The following is a 20096-nucleotide window of genomic DNA, read 5'->3' as shown; positions in this document are numbered from 1 at the left end:
CTCTGTGTAGCAACTTCCCTAGAAGCTCAAGGAAGCCATGATGGGGCTCAGGGCCAATCTGCCAAGGAAAAAGGCAAAGCACTGGCTGTTCCTCAGTGCTTTTGCAGCCCTTCAAGCTCCAGCCAACTGCCACTGCTAACATTCTACTCACCTCGGCCACCAGCACTACCCTTCCTGCAACTTAGAAATGTCTGAGTATAGGGAGACTCTGCTCATCACTTACCTTGTAATGTCTACACCCTGCAGTGCAGCAAGATGTAGACATGTTTAAGCTAATATTGATAAAAAAATAGCTGTGGAATAAATGGTAATATAGCCACAACAGTTTTATGTTGCACATGAGTTAACTGGCCTTGATATGAAGTGGTGGCCCATGTCCTTATGCCTCTGTTTTGTTACTGAGCTTCGTTGCAAAGGCTGGTGCTGTGTCCCTGCAAAGATGGCATCTGGAAAAATACATGACTGCAGCATGCCTGCGTGCAGCAGTTTTATCTCAGAGAGGCGTCTCTTGTCACTCTTGCAATGAGGTTTTTTTTAAAAGCCTCATCAAAATCCTTAATAGGATAACAAAGCACTGATGCTTTAATATCCTTGATGTAGCGCTCAGGCCCTGACGCTGCTGTGGGCCTGCCCTTCTGGAGATGTCTCCCTTTCCAGCCGTATTTCTTGCCTAAAGATCTTCCTCCCCAACTCCCCGCTCCGGATGACGACCCTCCCGACCCTGCAGTCCCCGTGGTGATCTCGTCTCTCAGGTGCTCTGCCCACAAACTTATCGTACTCCAAGGGCTTGGCCAGGCCTTCTCCCTCAAGCCCTCCCACGGGGCCGCAGCCCCGGCGGGCGGGAAGCCTGTGGCGCTGTCGGCGGCCGCCGCCTCACAGGCCCACGGGGGACACCGGCGCCTCTGCAACCCCTCGGGAGTGACCGAGAACCGGCACCACACTCCCCCGGCCCAAGCCGGCCCAGGCCCGGCCCCTCCTCCGGCAGGTGCGGCCGGGCCACCGCTGCGCACTGGGCGGGGCGGGGAAGCTCCTCCTGCTCACAGAACGGGGCCGCACAGCCGGGACGGCGGGTCTGCGGAGTTGGGGCTTCTGCCTGGCGGTTCATCCCCCGCTGCCGTCGGAGTGGCGCGGAAGGGCGGCGCCACCACCACCACCACCACCACCACCGCCGTGCAAAGCCTCGGCACCTGCCGTGAGGTGAGCGAGCGGCCGGGCCTGAGGCGATGCCTCGCCGTTACCTCACCGAGACCGGGGCGGCGAGGCGGGGGTTGTCCGCCAGCTGTCCCCCGCGGCCTTGCCTGAGGGGGACTGAGTGTCTTCGTTGCCAGGGAGACGGTTCAAACGGCAGCTCCGACCGGTGGAGCGTTCCGGGGTAGCGGCCGGCGCTCGGCTCAGCGGTCCCGCCGGCCCTCGGCTCAGCCTAACTCCGCCGGAGGAGGAGGCGGCGGGCGCGGTGTGGGGGAGGACAAACTGAAGCCGAGGAGGGTGGCTTCGGGACGGGGTGAGTCCCGTTCGCTCCGGGGTTGTGCGGGGACGTGCTGCAGGTACTCGGCGTGTGGCGGTTTCTTAGAACATGGCTCTGCTGCCTTGAAACGGGCGCTGAAATGTGTCGCCTTACTTAGTCGGTGGGGTTCTCTTCGTTGAAGCTACTCGTTTGAGTGAAAAAAACCGAGCTTTTACGCTTCTCCAGTGTTTGAATATGTGAGAGCTCCCAGCTGGAAAGGAACTAGGCATCTTGGTTGCTGGAAGATTAAATCTGCAGCCCTAGGAATTTAAAAGGTACTGCTCAGGTGGTTTAATACCTAGCTCAGCGTGGGGAATGATTTGGTTCTCAGCACTAAATTTTCTATTTAGTCGATCTGGAGCAATTTACCAAAAACCCAAACAGAACAATCAGTGTTTCCCGCGGTGCCGCAGGTTGCAGATGACTCGTTGCTGCCAGCCTGCCTGGGCATCTATGGAGAGTGCAATTCAGCCGGCTTGTCTGTGTCGTCTATGGCAGAGTCCGACCGACAGCTGATAGATGAAACCGTCACACGCAAACGGTGGGCAACAGTACGCTTGGCACCATACACTAGAATGATATGGGAAAGAAATGAAGCTGCAGTATAAAACTTAGCATGGTACGATAAACTGCAGGTGTTGACTGTAGCAAATACTGGGAATACCTTTTTTTTTTTCCTTAAAAAAAAAAAAGCTTGTTATAAATTTGTCTATAGTGATAGAAGGATGTCATATAAATGTTTTGGAAGCAAGCTGGGGTTAGTCTTACTTGTGTAAATGTTAGTGGCAGCATTTGTTCAGTCATGAAAAGATGAGTAGACCCAGAGGCCACAGTCCTGTTAACTGTAGTGCACAGGGTAAAGAATTACTGGAGTCTTGCCAATTCCTGTTGCTTCTGGGATCTGCCCACATGAAGCGGTTGGCAGGGGTAAGGCCAAGGGGTATTCAACAATTGTTTAGAGTTTTTATCCAAAAAACCAAGTTTCCTGTTTAACCAGAGTCTATGGAAATCCAGAGATACACTGAACAGATAATATAGTTACCACAGATGATTAAAAATCTACCAATATCTACTCAGATTTCTTTATTCCGTTTGAGTTTCTGAAAGATTAGAGAGAAATTTTTACTTAATTTTGGAAGTATTCAAGAAAAAACTCTTATCTTTTGTCTGCTTTTCAGATTATGAATAATTTGACAGTATCTGTGAAGCACTTTGCAGTTATTATGTATGAAATACTAAGCTGGATATTGGTACCCTGAGAAACTGCTTGGAATAATAAGCTCTTGCTTTAGTAGGACACTAAAAATAATGCAGTTACACTGATTAACACCTATTAAATGTAAGATCTATTTTTAGGTGCTTACAGCATTTATAAAAAATATCATTGTGACTTATTGTGCATATAAGCAACAAAAGCCCCTGTTTCTTTCTGTATAAACATGCATAGAGAAAATGTGCATTTGGGCAGCTACTGAGTTGGCAGATATGGGGAAAATAGTACTTCTGATATTTAAAGGGGCAAAGAAGCTGCATCAGTGTTTCTTCAAAAATCATTCAGTTCGATTTGCAGGTATATGTTGTATTCAGTTCCAAGGGAGAGTAAGTGCTTTTAGGGAAGGGAATTTTACTATGGAAATTGAGGTGTTGTTTATTTAATACTTTATAGATCTGCATGTTATATGAATCACTCAGAATGTGAGATTAAGTGTTGTCTTTACTATTAGAAAACCATGTGATATTCTAAAAGTAAAGATGACTATGCAGAAATTTAATTTCTGGAGATTTTTTTTTTTGAAAACAAGCTTGGAAATGACTGAATTACAAATTGACCCTGAACAGAATGTGTAGAATCTTGCCTTGGACAACAAACTCCAGATGCCCCGAGATTTTTTAGTTGAGCTGTAATATTATTTGAGTCCACCTTCTCCATAAGGACATGAACAGCTTTGTTTGAGGTGGCAACTCCTGTTAAAATGTCTGTGTATTGCTAAATGTATAAGTGAATTTGGCTCAGGATTTTAATTTGAACATGAAAAGAAATTCATGTAACATCTGGGAAAGTGTGGGGTTTTGTTTTTATTTTTTTTCTCCTCTCTGCTCATTCACTTCTTATTAAGGGGAGCAATAAACTTGCAGTTTACGGTAAGAAGTACGGTTGAAATGTTGGTAGCAGATGGAGATTTAGGCTTGTGTGGGCCTTTTCTTCAGTGGGAACTTGTAAAGTAAAACTAATGGGATTTGACTAGAAAAAATGCAGTGTTCTTTTAAAAAAAAAAAATATGTTTTTTACATTTCCATTTTTGATTCAGAATGTGTTGCTTCTGCCTGAAAAATCAGAAATTGATATAATATAGCTTCTGACACTGATGATCGGCTTCTACAACATAGCAGAAAGGAATGTATTCAATATGAAAATCATGGCACTGGTATGGTGTTTTTGACTCTGCTGACTAGAATATGATTGACTTAATGGCCAAGAATGAAATTATTTTAATGCCATGCTATTATAGGGATGTGATGATTATAAATTGGACTAGAAATGGGAATTGGATTAAGTGAAAAATGAAATTAATTTGAACACTCAGGTGAAAACATTTTACAGTGTTATCAGGAGAAACTGGCCAAACATAAGTGTCATCCACTGTAATTATGCTCACCTTCAGTAATTCATGTAGTAGTCTCATTTTAATTCTTTTTAGTGTAAGAAGTTATCCTTCATATTTATCATCCGGCTAAGATTTCCATATGGCCCTTGTCAGTGTGTTCTGCACTCTGAGAACTTGAGTTACTCCAGAACCAATTGGGGGAAAAAAAAAATCTTCTGTTTGAATTTTGGTAGCTTCTTTGGAGATAGTTAGAGAAACAGTGCCAAAAGACTGAAAATTTACAGAGGTTTTCCTAAGATGTTTTTAAAAGCCTCTTTTTTTTGTGTGTGGGTTTTTTTGTTTTTGTTTTTAGTTTTTGTTTGTTTGTTTGTTTTAAATGTTTCTTTATTCCCCACAACAATTACTAACTGGTTGTGGTGGTATATTTCCCTCAATTTCTTGAATTATATGAGAACTATACTTAATAGCCAATCACTGGTAGGATCCTTGACAAAGCAATTTCTAAATCTTCTTTTTGTTCTGACTTTGACCTTTTGATGGCTTATGAGATCAAGGGAGATCTGATGTTACTTGTGTCATTATATATGCTTATCCATTTGTGCCACAGTATAAAAAGGATATAAAGCTACTGGAGAGTGTCCAGGAGAGGACCATGAAGTTGGTGAGGGGTTTGGAGAGGAAGCTGTATGAGGTACAGCTCAAGTCACTTGGTTTGTTCGGCTTGGAGAAGAGGAGACTGAGAGGAGACCTCATGGCAGCTACAGCTTCCTCACAAGGGGAGGAGGAGGGGCAGGTGCTGAACTCTTCTCTTTAGTGATCAGTGACAGAACCTGAAGGAATGTCAGGAAGATGTGCCAGAGGATGTTTAGGTTGGACATTAGGAAAAGGTTCTTCATCCATCAGGTGGTGGAGCACTGGAACAGGCTCCCAAGGGAGGTGTCACGGCCCCAAGCCTTACAGTGTTCAAGAAGAGACTGGACAACACCCTCAGACACATGGTGTGAACTGTGGGGTTGTCATATGCAGGGACAGGAGCTGGACTCTGATCCTTGTGTGTCCCTTCCAACTCAGCACATTCTATGATTCTATGAAAGAGTATGTAATTGTAGCAGGGATGTTTTTCTTTTACAGGCTTTTACTAACTTCATTTCAGAGGGAATTTTGAAATTTTACTATCAAATGCTGATCTCTGAAGAGTAAAGAATGGATACTTTTCACAGTTTTTTGTTTACAATTTTATTTTTTTGTATGCTGTCTCATGATTGGGATTTGCCTCTAATTCAGTTTTAGGCTTTAAACAGTTAGAGTCTTCAATTTGAGAAGAAACTTACTTAGGAGAAAATTTGTTGAGGGGTTTTCCTGCTGAGTCCATGAAGAAATTTCAGGGACATGAGGCAAATCTGGGACCAGGAGAACTTTCAAACTCCTGTTTCTGGATGTTCCCATGTGGACTGGCCTTTATAGGAAGGGAAATATCTAATGTAGGCCAGAAAGGAGCTGTAGCATGTTCCAGATGGGTGCCAGGCTGTGTCCTAGGCCATGATCTTTGTGATTTCCAGCACTCATGGAGGAACTTTGTACTATTGACTCCTGAGTTGCCTGGCCAAGAGTGGAATTGGAAAAATGTTTTGTCAAGATTTTATTAGATTTGTATTTTAGTTGCCCTTTTAGCTGTGGAAAAACTTGGATGTAGCTAAGCTTTGGCACTGAAGTCTGTTGTCATACATTCTATAGAGCAGCAATGTTTGACTTCCTTTCTTGGGAAGAGGTTTTGCACATACAAGGTAGCTTTGGTGAGCAAAAACACCTTTGGACAGCTGTCTGTGGACAGCTAAGTCACTTCAAGGGCAGATAGTCTGTGGGAACTGGGGTGGTACTGGTGGGTCTTTATAGACTTACTTACATTGCTAGTTCTTCAAAATATGTCTCTCTGTTGGCTTGACAAATGAAAGGTGTCATTTCAGAAAATGACATTCCAGTAGTGAATGCTGTGCAAATTCCATTCATGCTTGTGCCAGTTTGAAGCTATTGACTTTGATATAAGCAGTCAGAGATTTCTTTGTGATGAGAAAGAAACAAAATATGTAAACAGTTATGAGTAAAATAAATCGGAGGCTTCAGAACATCCATAATACTTGAGAATGTATCTTTTTTTTTTTCTTCTGAGGTGACTACTCTGAACAATTATGTAAATCAAGAATGTGTTCTGCCAAAACTTCTGTAGCAATATGCTGCAACAATTTTGAAGAACCTTAATTGTAGAGATTGAACTTTATAGGGAGGTAAATATTGTAAATATTTTGAATCATCAGTACTTAAAAGTTATGGTTGTTCGAAAGAGTATATTTTTCTGCAACCATCTGTCTTTATTTTTCCTGACAGGAATGATAATGTATAGTAGTGGTTTTTGACAGTCTAGAAGATGTGATGTTACAGCCTAATTTAGTAGGTTTTGTTTTTCCTAAATGCTGTGATTACTTAGGATGTGTCTTAAAAATGTGTATATTTTTTTCTCCTGGTAGTCTAAACTTTAACATCTTCAATTTTTCTAACCTTTTGTCCCTCCAGAATAGCCTTTCATTCTACTCTTCAGTAAGAATACACTTGAAAAAAATTCTTAGCATCACTTGTTTGGGCAACAGAGGGCTTTTGTTTTGAAAGTGTCGTATCTAAGCGTGATTGAGGTCCATCTCTGCAATGTTGACAAGACCTGATTTCTGTCCTGTATGGATTCTTTTTTTTTTTTTTTTTTAAATTATCAGTTAAGTGAAAACAACATTGCTTAGATTAATATCAAATTTTGAAGTGCACATGAGCAAGCTTATGGCCTTATTCTGTCTGAAACATTTTCTGTCAGGTTTCACTTCAGGTTAAATAAAGTAAAAGGGCTTCTGCCATTTGTAAGCTAAACTGGGACTCTACCTGGCTTATCAAGACAGAACCTGTGGTTGAAGAAATGTCATCAGGATATGTAGAATGTATTAGTTCCAGGTTTATTTTTTAAATTCTCCAAAATTGGTATTAACTTTTTTTTCAACAGCTACATTTATGAGATAGGCTTTGAATAATAATTTTCCTCATCTAATACGGATTATTTAAATGATGTCTTTAAAGCAATAGTAAACTGTCAAAAGGTTCTCCCTTTGAGGCGATACATCTTTTACGTGTTTTTTCTCTTTTCTGTGTTACGCTTAGTTTTGAAAGCTCCCTCCCAGTCACCGTTATTTTAGTTGCATAGAACAAAAAAATAAACAAACAAAAAATAAAAGGACTGAGGTGATGTTTTCAGAACAGAACTGGGACTTTGACTTAAGTCAGCTGTGGAGATCAAAATAGAGATTTCAAGAGCTAAAGGCTGAAGTGTGGAACTTCTGCAGTGGTGATAACAGTGCCTCTTTTGTGGGTCTGGTATATTCCTTAGCTGAACTTCATTTTTCTTTTCTAGTAAAAGAAAAAAAAAAAAAAAAGACTTAAGCAAACAAACAGGCAACAGAACTCCTTTCTGGCAGGATCTTAGTGCATCAGGACTGCAGAGTGTGCTGGGGAATGTGCCATACCCATGCTGCACTGAGTTTCTCATTCTCAGTGAGGTTACAATAAAAAACACCCCACGTCTTTGTGGTCTGTGGTGACTTTTGCCCACAGATGCAACTGCTGTATTTGCTTGTTGGGAAAGTGTATAGGAAATTGAGTGATACAACATAACTATGAGAGCTTATGTGTTTACTTTTGATGTGTGTGCTCCATCCTCCCAAAAGAATTACGGAAGTGCAAAAACATAGGAATTGCTGAAATGTAAATAAGAGGGCTGGGTATGTTTTGTTTGCTTACTTAGGGAGAATGAAAGTGGAATAGAAGTAGGAATTCAGCTTTACAGAGAGCATGTCAGACTCTAAAACATTTCTGTAACCAGGGCTGGCCTTCTAATACATGAAGTTCTCTTGTACCAATGTGATTGGATCCTCAAGTATATACTCAGTTTGAAGCATGCCATTTGATTAATTTTTTTAAAAATATTTTTATTTTATTAGGATTGTTCAGTTTCTATAAGGCCTTTTAATCAGGTCCATCAAGTTAGGTGCTTTATGGAGTCAGATTCCATGCTTTAGTTCTTTGGATGCAAATGGCAGAAGAGACTTAGTGAAGTGAGAACAAACCATACACAAAACTAGTGTAGTTTATCTTTCTTGCAACTGTTCACATTTCCACAGGATTCCAGATCTGGCATGATGCAACTCTGAACTGCCTTAAAGGGAGGAAAGCTGCTAGACAGGCCATTTGAATTTACTGTCTTTACTAGTTAGAAGTAACTCTTGCACTGTGGACTTGCTTTGATTTTTAGTGGTGTTGCTGAGAAAGTGAAGAGAATTAAAGCTCTAATAGCTGAGTCTTGTCAATTGTAATTTGTGGCAGTTTAAGACATAAATATCCCTGGCTTTCCGCCTCCTTTTGGTCATGTAGTGCAGCTGGTGGAGTAGAGCATGTGCCTGCATCTCAGCTAATTGTAAGCACTGTCATGGGATGTCAGTATGGGTTTGTACTGTAATACCAATGGGATGGTGGCAAAGCAGGTGTTACCTGTGCTCGGGGGCAATAATTCGTGGTAGAACATGGGACATACAGGGAAAGAGGAGCGGAAATGTCTTTAATGGCATAGGTTGCTTCAGTGAATTACACATTATGTTTCTACATCTAATCCTGTTGTTGGTCTGTGTTCTGTGAATATTGAAAATTGTTGGAAACCCAAGGAATGAATTTTTCTTAGGCTGCATCTTTAGTTTCTGGCTTCTTTACTCTTTAGCCCAGCTAGTGAAGGAGATTACTATGTGATTAACAAGTAGCCTATAACAAACCAGACAAAGCCCCAAACACTTAAAAGTAGGGAAAAAAAGTAAAACAGTAAAAAAGTAGAAGTCCCAAAGCCCTCAAACCAAAAAGTGGTAGTATAGCTGTGGTGATAGAAAGGTATTGGAGAGGTGAAGGGTGAAGTTTGTTGGTTGTGCATTGTTGTGTGTGGGGGGTGTGTGTGTGCATTTGTTTTGTTTGTTTTTCTTCTGGGCCAATGGTTGCAATCTGTGGGAGGGAGGAAGGGAAAAAGAACAAATCTTCTGAACAGATGTGTTTCTTTTTCTTAGAGCTGAAGAGGGCACAGAAGTCTAAACACTTGTCTGTTTCTTTTCTACTTCTATTTCTGATCCTGATTGAAGACCAAAGATTAAACATTACTTGAGATCCAGTTTTTAGGTGTTTTTGCTTGAAACAGAGGCTTTTTGCCAAATAAGAAAAAGTTGTGTCTCAGACTAAGGAGGGTGGGGAAAGGCTGAAGAAAATATTGAGCTGTAAATTCAGAATCCTTTGTTTGAAGGAAGAAAAAAGAAAAGCCCTCTATCCATTCTGCATCTCTTTATCTGTGTGATATACATGTTTGAAAATAAGAAGAAACAGATTTTATTACAACATTCAATCTAATAGATTTATGATCTCTTATGGACCTTGTCTGGATAGGCAAATAACAACCAAGAGGAAGTTGTAGATAATTGTCTCCTTGCTTTTCTATCACAGTTCAATACAAGATGTTCTGTAGCAATACTGGCTTGAGGGACTTGTTATCCCTCTGTCCTCCTGCTGCAGCTCATTGCTCTTGTGTTTTGCTGGCATCACTGTTTGTGGAGGTGTACTATGGATGGAATCACCAGCATGCTTCTTAAAGCTTTAAGGAAAAAAACAAAACAAACAAATAAAAACAAAAGCCCCTAAAAATTAAAAATCACCCCCATAGAAGTCTCTGTACACTTTTAAGCCAGGTCAGGCAAGAGAAAGTACAGAAGTCGGTGTTGCTGCTGAACTTGAACCCATTCTATCTTGGAAGAAGAGCAACCAGTTGCTTTGCCCCATAATGAAGATATGCAGACTAGAGAAAGACACATTGACTGTAAGTGGTTGGTTTCTGTTAACGTAGTAGGGTGTAGTTTGTTTACTAGATTCTTCCACTGAATTGGAGTAAGCAAATGTTTTTACTGCAACTTACCATAAATAAACAGAAGGGTGTTTGGAAATCCTGACCAGCTTTTGTGTAGGAGAGAGCAATCATAACAAACTGGTTCTATGAGAAACTGACAACAAATAAAAGATGAGCTGTTATTCATGGTTTACGAAAGCAGAAGAGATTGTGTGCAGAAAGAAGCAAGTTATTTTCAAATACAGAAAACCATTGTTTACAAACCTGGGACAAACTTCAGTGGTACTTCATGTTCTCATGTTTTCAGTCTTTAGAAGATCTCAGGAAACCAAAGGCAATGATTTTAACCAGCTCTGGCCTCAGAGGAGGGTGAAAATCTTCTCCATCTACTATGTTAAATACTTCTAGAACTCTTCTGAATCTCTCCAAGATATTTCCACAAAATCTCCTACCTGCTACTGTTACAGTCTTGCAGTCACTTACAGTGTTGCACTTAGATAAAGCAAAGAATCCTTTCCCCTAACAGAACTGTTCCTACAAGGAAAGCTCTTCTTTTAATACTTGAATTAATGAGATTACCTACTACACTGAGACTGTTTTCCTTATTAATTTATATTCTCTGCATTTTTCAGTCTAACATTATTGTACAAAGTGATAGGTAGGCAATATCCAGTTGAGTAGAGTATTTCTAATAGTACAGGTGAAGGATGGATGTGTGCATTTGTGAGGTATGGTGTTGTTTGTGTTGTGTGGTGCTTTTTTTTTTTTTTTAAGTATGAATTATTAAATGACCCAAAATCTCAAAATCAATAATCCATTTTTACTTTATAGTGGTGCTGCAACACGGTTTGCTCACTGACTGGCAGCAATGTCAGATCTAAGAGTTAAAGCACTGCAAGGTAGAGAGAGATCTTTCAGGCCTATTTTTGCATCATTTATTTATTGTTTATTTATTTATTAGTGAACAAGTGTCTCCTGATTAGGTAGGGGTGACTGTAGCATTGTCAGGTAACTGAATGAACCTGGCCAAAGCTAGAAGTAAAACCTTCATTTGGTTAGAGTGACTCAGGTCATCTGGATGCAGTCCTGCACTTCTTGGCTGCATTCAGTAGCCAAGATGGAAGAAAAGCAATGAATCTGTGCTTAGAGTTCTGGATCATGTACAATAAAACTGCTTAGTTCATTGGCAAGGTGAAGAGCAGTCTGTCCCCTGCAAATCCTCTGATTCACCTCCAGGGTTTTGTGTGTGCCATTTGCTAAAGAGAGAAATCAAACGTCATTTAATTATCCCCTCTGTCCTTGGATCTATCTGCAGCATTCTTGGGCTTAGCCATTGGAGGGAATGGGTAAGTGTTCAGGCTGTCTTTATGCCAGTCAGCAGCTTTTGGGCCAGTATGTCTCTGTTCCTAGCTCAAGACACTGAATAGCTTCCCTTTGTTATATCATTCAATGACTTTTAATTTTAGCATTGACAGCCTCAAGCATTCAAACACCGAAAGTAATTTTGCAGACACCAGTAAATAAATAAATTCAGACACTTTCCATTAGAAGTCATAAGTCTGGTGTTAGATTATGTTTTCAAGCTCCTCTCAGTAATCCTGAGACCTAAAAACTTTATTCTTTGAAATGAAAGCTTCAGGTGCAGTACGATTCCAGGAGATACATTTAGTGACAGAGAAAGAAACTACCATAACAGATTTATTTTGACTTTTCCGTACCTTAAAATGTCTTTATTTTCTGATCATCACTTACCTTTCATTGCACCAAAAATTTTCTCTAGTGACAGAGACTCTGAGTTAGCATTTTTCTTCCTAAATCAGACTGTGTCAAACTTTGATTTAGAAGGTTCATTGCTTTTAGTGATGATGCTGTCCTGTTGATTCTTCTAGAGATGTACTAGTACTGATATATTGAAATTGTATTATTTGCTGTGGATGAAATAAATGAAGAGGGGACATAGGTAGCTTACATGTGGATTAGAGGTTGTGAATCTAAACTAACAAAAAATTAATTGAAGTCAAAGAAAATCTTAGTGTTGTGGTACAGTGTAGAGTTCAGAATAGTGTAGTAAAATACCATAATTCCTCCCAAGGTATTTAACTTTTTTAAAGCTTATGAAGTGTCTGGCATATTAAAAAAAGCTACGTGAAATAGTGTTGTTTTGTTGGGTATATTCGGTTTAATTTGGTCATTGTTCCTTTATGAAGTGGACTGCCTCTTTTATGTCAGCAGACATTGTTTTTGCTCATGTAGAAGCTCAAAGCAGCTGGAATCAAATGCTTGATGCTCAAACAGGAATGATTATTAAGAAGGTAATCTCTGATCATGCTGTTACCAGCAATATTTAATGTGTTTTTAATAATTAAAAATACTAATGTGAGATGATCTTGTAGATAAAATAAAGTGCACAGTTAAGGCAATTAACAGCAAAAAAACCTCCAACCAACATCTATAGGAAAGACTGTATATGCTCTGAACTGTAATAGAAGTAATGTTTTAACTTGTATTATGAGTAGCTATTTGTAGCATTTAGTAATTTCTACTTTTTTCTTTTGAAATTTAGCCTCTCGTTTTTTATTAAAATAATCTGACAACTGTGGATGTGTCATTTGCCTAATAATGCATCTGAGTTCAGTTGTCCTTGCTGTGATGGGCACTCAAAACTGTTCCTCTCACCTCCTACGAAGAGTAAAATAACTATGAGACTAGAGGCAGAACTCTATATGCATGGGGTTATTCTTGATTCCCTCCTGCTGTTGTGGTTTATTGTCCCACCAAGAGTGCACACTTTGGGTCAGAAGGAGAGTAGATTAGAGTAGGTTTCTGTAATCCAGTGATGAAGGTGGTGTCCTGGGGATAGGGAACAGAATGTTGAATTGCTCTTTTTAAAACAGAGCTGTAGTACAAGGTTCATGTACAGGCTGGTGCACAAATATTAAGGAAATGAGAGATTTGACTGTACTTTTTTTGGTCATCAGCTGATGCAAACTATAGATGTTCAAGGTTTTCCTGTTCTATCTCTGCACTCACTGTGTACTCCTACGTATTTCCATTACTGAGATGAGATTATTGTTGAGAAGTGACAGCAGATGATGCAGTTTCTAGAGCTGTCATTGTAACTGGTCTGTTTTTGACTGCCAAGTGTGTCAACAGCTAATGTTAGTCAGATCTGGCTTGTGAATATATGAAAGTTTTACAAAATATCCATTGAACCATCCAGTTTGTGGTGAGTCTGTGTGTGTACCCAAAGGATTTTTAAGTACTAATTCTGGAATTGTCTCTGAAAATCTCTACAGCACATTGAAATTTGATGTTTGCAAACAAGAACTCAAATCTCTCTCAAGTAACCTAATTGATAGAACTTAATTAGAGTGATCTTTTATTTGAAGATAATAGCTTGTACCAAAGTAAATTTCTTAAAGCATGTTATCAAAGACATGACTTGCACTATAAAATGCATCTTGTGCATCCTCAAAATGAGTCTTTTTTGGCTGTATTGTCTGTCACCTCCCCTCCCTACCTGCTGTGCCCTTTTGACTCTGAGAGAAATTTTTATTTGCTGGATCGACACTGTATTAATGACAGTGGTCAGTATCAGAACATTTTCTAGGTAGCTGGTCTAGAACACAGAATATATTATGTGTTAGAAATGGAACATGTGTTAAGCAAAGGACAAGAGAAAACAGGAAATCTCCTGTTTCAATAAAATATGCTACTGTGAATCTAGGTATCTTGTGCAAATGAATCCGTGGAGAAAAATACTGCACTAGCTCTACCATCAACTTGGGCAGGGCATTCAGCTGTTTTCCTACATAAGAAGTCAGGTGTCCTGATGTTTTCCTTCGTGTTCCCTGCAGATCTGTAAGCCACAGCTTCCCCTGGCAGCGGGGTGAGAACTGTACCATATACCAACCATCTTAATGCTTCAGAAGCTCACACATTATAGCAGATTGTACTCACAGGGAACAGGGAGAAGTCCACAGTTAATTCACGTAGGAAATCTGTTCCTTGTCCTGAGTTGAGAGAGCAATCTTCCTTCTGTTGCTATGGTGAGAGTTTTCTCTCTTGGTTAAATCAGTTTTACTTCCTTAGTCCAGTTACAATTTTGTACAGCCCTGTGCGCATAGTGAAGCTCCTGCAGATTTTTGACAATGGAGTGCAAAAAGGCCGTCCTCCTTTGCTGCTTTCCTCAGCCCAGATGAGGCTTATCTGTGTTCTAGCTTAGCTAGCTAAGGTTACAGAGGTAGCAGTGACTGTGTAAACGTGTTACAGGCAGCGAATGAAAAGCCAAGTGGTCTATAGTAACAGAATTTCCATAATGTACAATATTTTATTTTTTCTAAACAATAAATGCTTTTCTGGTTTGCAGAAGGCGGTGTAAAACAGGGTGAAGGGCTGGAAGAAATCGTCCTTCTTGCGGATAGCAAGTGAGGGATTGTAGCTAAGGAAACCAATGTCCTTCCAGAATGACACAGGCTTAATGCTTTGTTAACCTGTAACCATGGTGCTTACAGTGCTTCTGAATTAAGCTTTTGGATAGTTTAATGAAAGCTAGGAATAAAAAGAACATAGTTCAGGTATGCTGAGAGCCCTGAAGGAAGGAGACCAAAAGAAGTTACCACTGCAGATGGAGTTGTGCGAGTTCTAAACCTCAGATTTTGCATGCCTCAGATCACAGTTTTGTGAGACAGTAACTGCTATGCAGCAAGCAGTATTGAAGATGACTTAAACCTCTTTTATCTTGTCTTTCCTCTGAGACCTTACAGCGTTCTTCTTAAAGACAAGCATAGAATCACAACATATAGGACCATCTTTACAGTTACCGCTGTGTGTTTACCTGTGACAGTGTTGGTATGTTCATGTATAGATAACTCATACTGGAAGAATCCTCTACAAAATATCACCTGTTTCTTTCTCCTAGAAATAAACAAATGCAAGTATCAGTCTGGCCTGTCTGTCCTATCAAATTATATCTTTCTGTAATATATTGTGTTTCAAAAATGTAGTAAGAGTAAGTAGTAATAACTACAAGGTAGAGGAGAAAAACTTTTGGAGGGAAACTCTTTCTGCCACTTACTGTTGGAGGGTAATTAAATAACTTCCCTTCACAGAAGATATGGTATGTGATTAGTGTGTGGGACAGATAGAAGGTGACAGAAGCGATCAACAGTTCCCTGAGGCAGCTGATCATCCTGGAAGGAGAACTTCCACCTGGAAGATGGGTCTGGCAGGAAAAGTGCAGGAAGGAGCCATGAACTTTCAGTGCAAGGGGCATGACTGTAAGAGACCACTGAGAGGAGCAAGGGAGCAGATGCCTGTCAGACTCTATGTGGCTGAAAGAGGATTTTCCCAAAATGCGGAGGCGACTGTGCAGACTTTACTGCTTATGGCTTTCTTGACTGCAGTGTGTAACAAAACTTGGATATGGGCAGCTCTCTCCATTCTCTCCCTCTATTTCTTCCCCATGAGCAATGGCTAGAAATACATTTGTGTGTAAACCTTGTTTATTCTGGTCATCTGATTAGTTTGGATTTTCTCTTTCAAACTAGAATTCTTTAATGTTTTAATCAAATCTGACTTTTCAGTATAGAAGTGTTTTAATCACTGAGTTAGTTGTAAGGACAAGGTTAGACAAGATTAGACTGATCAAAGCTCTAGTTAACTTCAGGTCCTGTCACCTCTACTTAAACCTGTGAGTCAATTAAAGTGAATAAAATGAAAAAGCACATTTGAAAATTCCTTTTATTCTTAAAGCAGCTTGCAGCTCAACAGTAATATAGGCATTACGGTAATAAAAGAGTTTATACTGGAATAGTATTAACCAGGTTTATAGAAGTTTTGTTATATTCTGAGTGCGGAAAAAGGGCACTAAGGGACTGTATATGTGTCTTCTTAATGTTGCTACCCCTCATTGACTTTAACACAAACATAAGTCATATGAGAAGAATTTAACTTTGCCTGGTGTGTTGTGGTTTTTTGTTTTTGTTTTCTTTACTTCAACACTAATATGTTAGGAAGTGTTGGTTAGAGTTAGAAATACCTGTGCCTTTTCTTGTAGAAAGATGATCATAGGCAACTTCAATTTGGGCGTTGGAGCACTTAGCTTCTTTTATTTCCTGGCATTCTTAGCTTCATGAGCGTGTAAATTTTAACACTTTTTAAAAGGTCTGGAAGAGCTGTACTGACTGCATGGAACAGTGACATAACTGGAACCATTAGGACTGAGCTTGGCTGCTTGAATAAACTGTCAGATATTATTCCTTATAATCCAACACAGTTAGGAAAAGGTGAAGGTAAGTATTCTGCAGATACTTTTCCACAAAAAAGATGCAAAACTTGGTGATCTTGATTTCTATCCTAAAATCTAGATGAAATGGGCTTCAATAGATGTTGATTCTTTTGGTTGCTTTCTTCCCAATCTGTTGGTTTTGTGTCACCTGCAGATGACACATGTTCAGGATCTTCTCTGCCCTTGGCTCTTTGTCTTTCTTCTCTGTACCTTCCCAGTCTTCACTCCCAAACTGAGCATTCAGCCTTCTTGCCCAGCAGTTAGAATTATTCCCAGCTGACCTGTGGCTTCTATTCCTGCGATCATGCTGTTGAAAAATCCATCCTTTCTCCTTATTTTGTCCAGATACTTGTCTGATTTTAGTATTGTGTTCTATTCCACTCTTTCCCCTCCTCTGTTGCAAAAGAGAAAAACCCAGAAACAACTGCAGCTCTCTTGCCTGGTCTTCATCACTAGCTTGCTCCGTATCATCTTTTGTTTCCTCTTCTATCTTCTTTTGCACTCTTCTTCTTCCTCTTGGCCTCATGCAAAACCTGCCCAACTTGCTTAAAGGTGCCAGAAATCTTTTGATGCCCTCTTCTCTCTGCAAAAAGGGATTTGTAAATACCTTTGTTTTCTTGTGTTGAAGAGTGGAGGAACAGTTGGTAGGCCAGTTATGCCACAACAGGCTAGAGGGCAACTCCCGTTCCTCCAGAGCAGAATTCTCTACTTTAAAGTTTGATTTAAATGTTAGATTGTTTTTCTGTACAAAAAAAAGTGCAAACAAACAAACAAAAACAACCAAAACCACAAAAAAACCCCAAACACAAAACCAATACCAAAAAAAAAAAAAAAAAAGTTGAAAATTCAGAAGCTCCAATAAAGGAAGATTCTGAATGCCCTGTTCTCTCCTTGACTTGAGTGGAAGTTTTAACTTTGCACAAAGCATGTTCTAAATTAGCAGTGTATACATTAATAAGGGATCCTAAATGTCATATTTAAATTTTTTTTATTCATTAGTAACTTGTCCACATCTCTTCCACCACTCCTCCCTGTTTCCATGTTTTTATGACAGAGAAAACATAATAAATAGAGAAAACCACATTTGTAAAACAGCTTAAAATGGTTCCTATCTTAGGAGTTTGCCTGACTTTCAAATGTTCTTATACAACACTTACTGTGTTTGCCAGGATTTGAAAGCCTTGTTGGTGCTAGTAACATTGCATCGCCCATTCCAGGCCAGAGCTTGAAACTCAAATATCCTTATCAGTAAATCATTAGAAAAATCTCTGGCTAGGTCTTGACCTGAATCATCTTGTGCTCTCCTAAAGCATTTCCAGACAGGGCTTGGGAGTTAGCTGGTGACTTTTCCCAGTTAGTTGTTTGTATGTGGCAATGTTATTGTGGAGGCCACAAGAGATCAGATATGAGCTGATGTGTGTGTATGGGCAATGGAACCAGCACTGGCACTGTTAACTCTGCTAATATTGATAAAACTTTTCTGCCCTTCTGAGCTTGCATGTGGGTGAAATGATCTACAGTTCCAATGAAGAAGTGTCTAGGGTTTCCTTTGGCATGTTAATTTATATGGGAAAAAAAATCATATTGATTTAATGATATGAGGTAAAATTGATAGTGATTTTTCTGTTCAGTTGTTGTATGACTTCAAAAAATTTGTCAAGCTAGAGACACGAAGGCATGTTCCTGATCTGTTGCAATACTTTGTTTGGAGAACTGCCAGTCATATTGTTATGTACAGGCTTTTTGTTTTGTTTTGTTTTTCTCCTGATTCCTAGTGTTGAAAGCACCCACAGAACACACAGGAAGTATTTTGTGCTATTGTAATTATGCTGTGAGACTGGGGAAAAGGCTCATTGAAATAGTCTGATCACTGTCCTGGAGGTACAGATTATCCTGACGCGTAGTTCTGCCACCCTGTGGCTACTGAAGGTCATTCTTAGAAGCTGTGTGTTTACTCAGCTGCTGGTACTCAGCCATTTTCTTTTAAACTTCATGAACGCTATTTTGTGGAAAAAGTTGAAGAACTATTGTAGGTCCCACAGAGATGTATAAACTCTCTCTGCTTTCATTGAAAAATACTCATTCACTGGAAACACCATTAGTTAATAGATCCCATGGTGCTGTAGTATGTAGGCACAACTCATCACCTCAGTTATGCAAAGCTGTCATCTATGCAAAGCTGTCATCTATGCAGCAGTCACTTATGCTTTTCTTAGTATTTTTATGTGGTTTTAAGCAGAAAATGTGATTATTTTGTTTCAGACAGGTATCCAATATTTAAGTTCATGCAGACTAATTGCCAAGATTGCAGACTGTCTACAGTACTGTATACTCCTGTCTTGCGTAAATACTCCGTATGCAGATTTGAAGTGGTTTCAAAAACATACCTGTGTATTTTTGACTCTCACTACCCTATAAAGGAATGTTTCCTCTGTTCAATAAAAGCACCTTGATGACTGTGAGAGTTAAAAATCCAAGGCTTGCCTGAGTGAGACCCTGATGAAGTTGACAGTATTTCAGGGTACACCTCGCGCTAGAGTTATCAGGAGATATAATCATGATGCTTCTAGTTAAATTTCTGTTGCTCTCTGCTATGAAGCATTCTGACCTCATTTAGAGAAGCCTTCCACATTTTGCAATAAATATGTCAAATTTCCCAGAAGGAAAACAATTGTGTTTAAAGAATGGGTTTTTGGTTTTTATCCATTGAAAAAGCAGATGAAATTCCAAATGAAATAGAAGTTACAGACTACTTGCATCAACCTGTCTCGTCTTTTCTTGGGATCTACAGGAAAAAATCTTGAAAACATACTTTGGTAAAGTAACTGAAGAGTTGGGTTCATGCCGGCATCAGTATGCCTTAAAACTAAAATCCCAGAGAGCTTTTACCATGTCCATTTGTAATGACTGCAGACTCAATATATGGATTAGATACCTTTGAGAGTGCTTTGCATATTTGTTGCCTAAGAAGAGAAAATAAGTTGTAATATTGTTCTCCCAACTGTTGCCTAACAATGACACAGAGGTTGTGTAAGGAGTTGCCTTTTCCTTTTGCCAGTTGAATAATTAGTATCATAGCTTAAACGATAGCAACAGTGAGTGGCTCTGAAAAGCTGAGCTGATAGTGCACAGTGGTATATTATTATAGTTGTATAAAACTGTTTTGTTTTGGTTTTTTTTTTTTTTTTTTTTTTTTTTCAAATTAAAGATGTTAAACAGTACATACACATCCTGGAAACAAGTGTGTTCTTGAAAGTCATCAGACTGCAAATATATGGTTTCCAGTAGAACTGCAGACTTTTCCTTTCATAGATAGTGTGCAATTGTGTGGGGTTAGATGATTGGATATGGTTTTATCAGTACAATACAACCAACTCCTAAGTGGTAGTGTAGGTAAAATATGCCTTAAATTACACACATGGCCATAAACCTGGCATTTGTTTTAATCTGGATGCCTCTTCAGAAAAAATGTTCTGAAAACTGATTCAGATATATACAGCATATAAAGCCATCAAGAGGATAGAAAGACATAAAGTTATGGTTGTGCTTATACATCTTTTACCCCTGTGGTTTCATTTTATATTTCTGTGGTTTAGGATCTTGATGATTTGTGATGTTGAATAGTAATATGGTAGGGATAGACAATAAAATTCATGGTTCTAGTTGACTGTAGCTGATGGCCTGAAGATAGCAATGACCTTTCCAGTCTTAAAACAGTTCGTAACTAATCAGAAGCGT

General features: G+C 39.5%; 1 protein-coding gene across 7 annotated transcripts in view; it reads left to right on the top strand.

Annotated features, from left to right (window-relative positions):
- Window positions 1–798: 798 nt before the first annotated feature.
- Window positions 799–20096, top strand: part of KLHL32 (kelch like family member 32) — a 116255-nt gene continuing 96957 nt past the window's right edge. For 2 of the 7 annotated variants that reach the window (XM_071806733.1, XM_071806724.1), the window contains exon 1: window positions 800–1197. The gene's annotated coding sequence lies outside the window, so the exon portion shown is untranslated. The other 5 variants (XM_071806726.1, XM_071806732.1, XM_065834260.2 and 2 more) reach the window with 5 other exon arrangements.

This window comes from Patagioenas fasciata, chromosome 3 (assembly GCF_037038585.1).
Source record: "Patagioenas fasciata isolate bPatFas1 chromosome 3, bPatFas1.hap1, whole genome shotgun sequence".
NCBI lineage: Eukaryota > Metazoa > Chordata > Aves > Columbiformes > Columbidae > Patagioenas > Patagioenas fasciata.
Note: the sequence above shows the minus strand (reverse complement) of the source record. Positions and strands in the feature narration are given on the sequence as shown.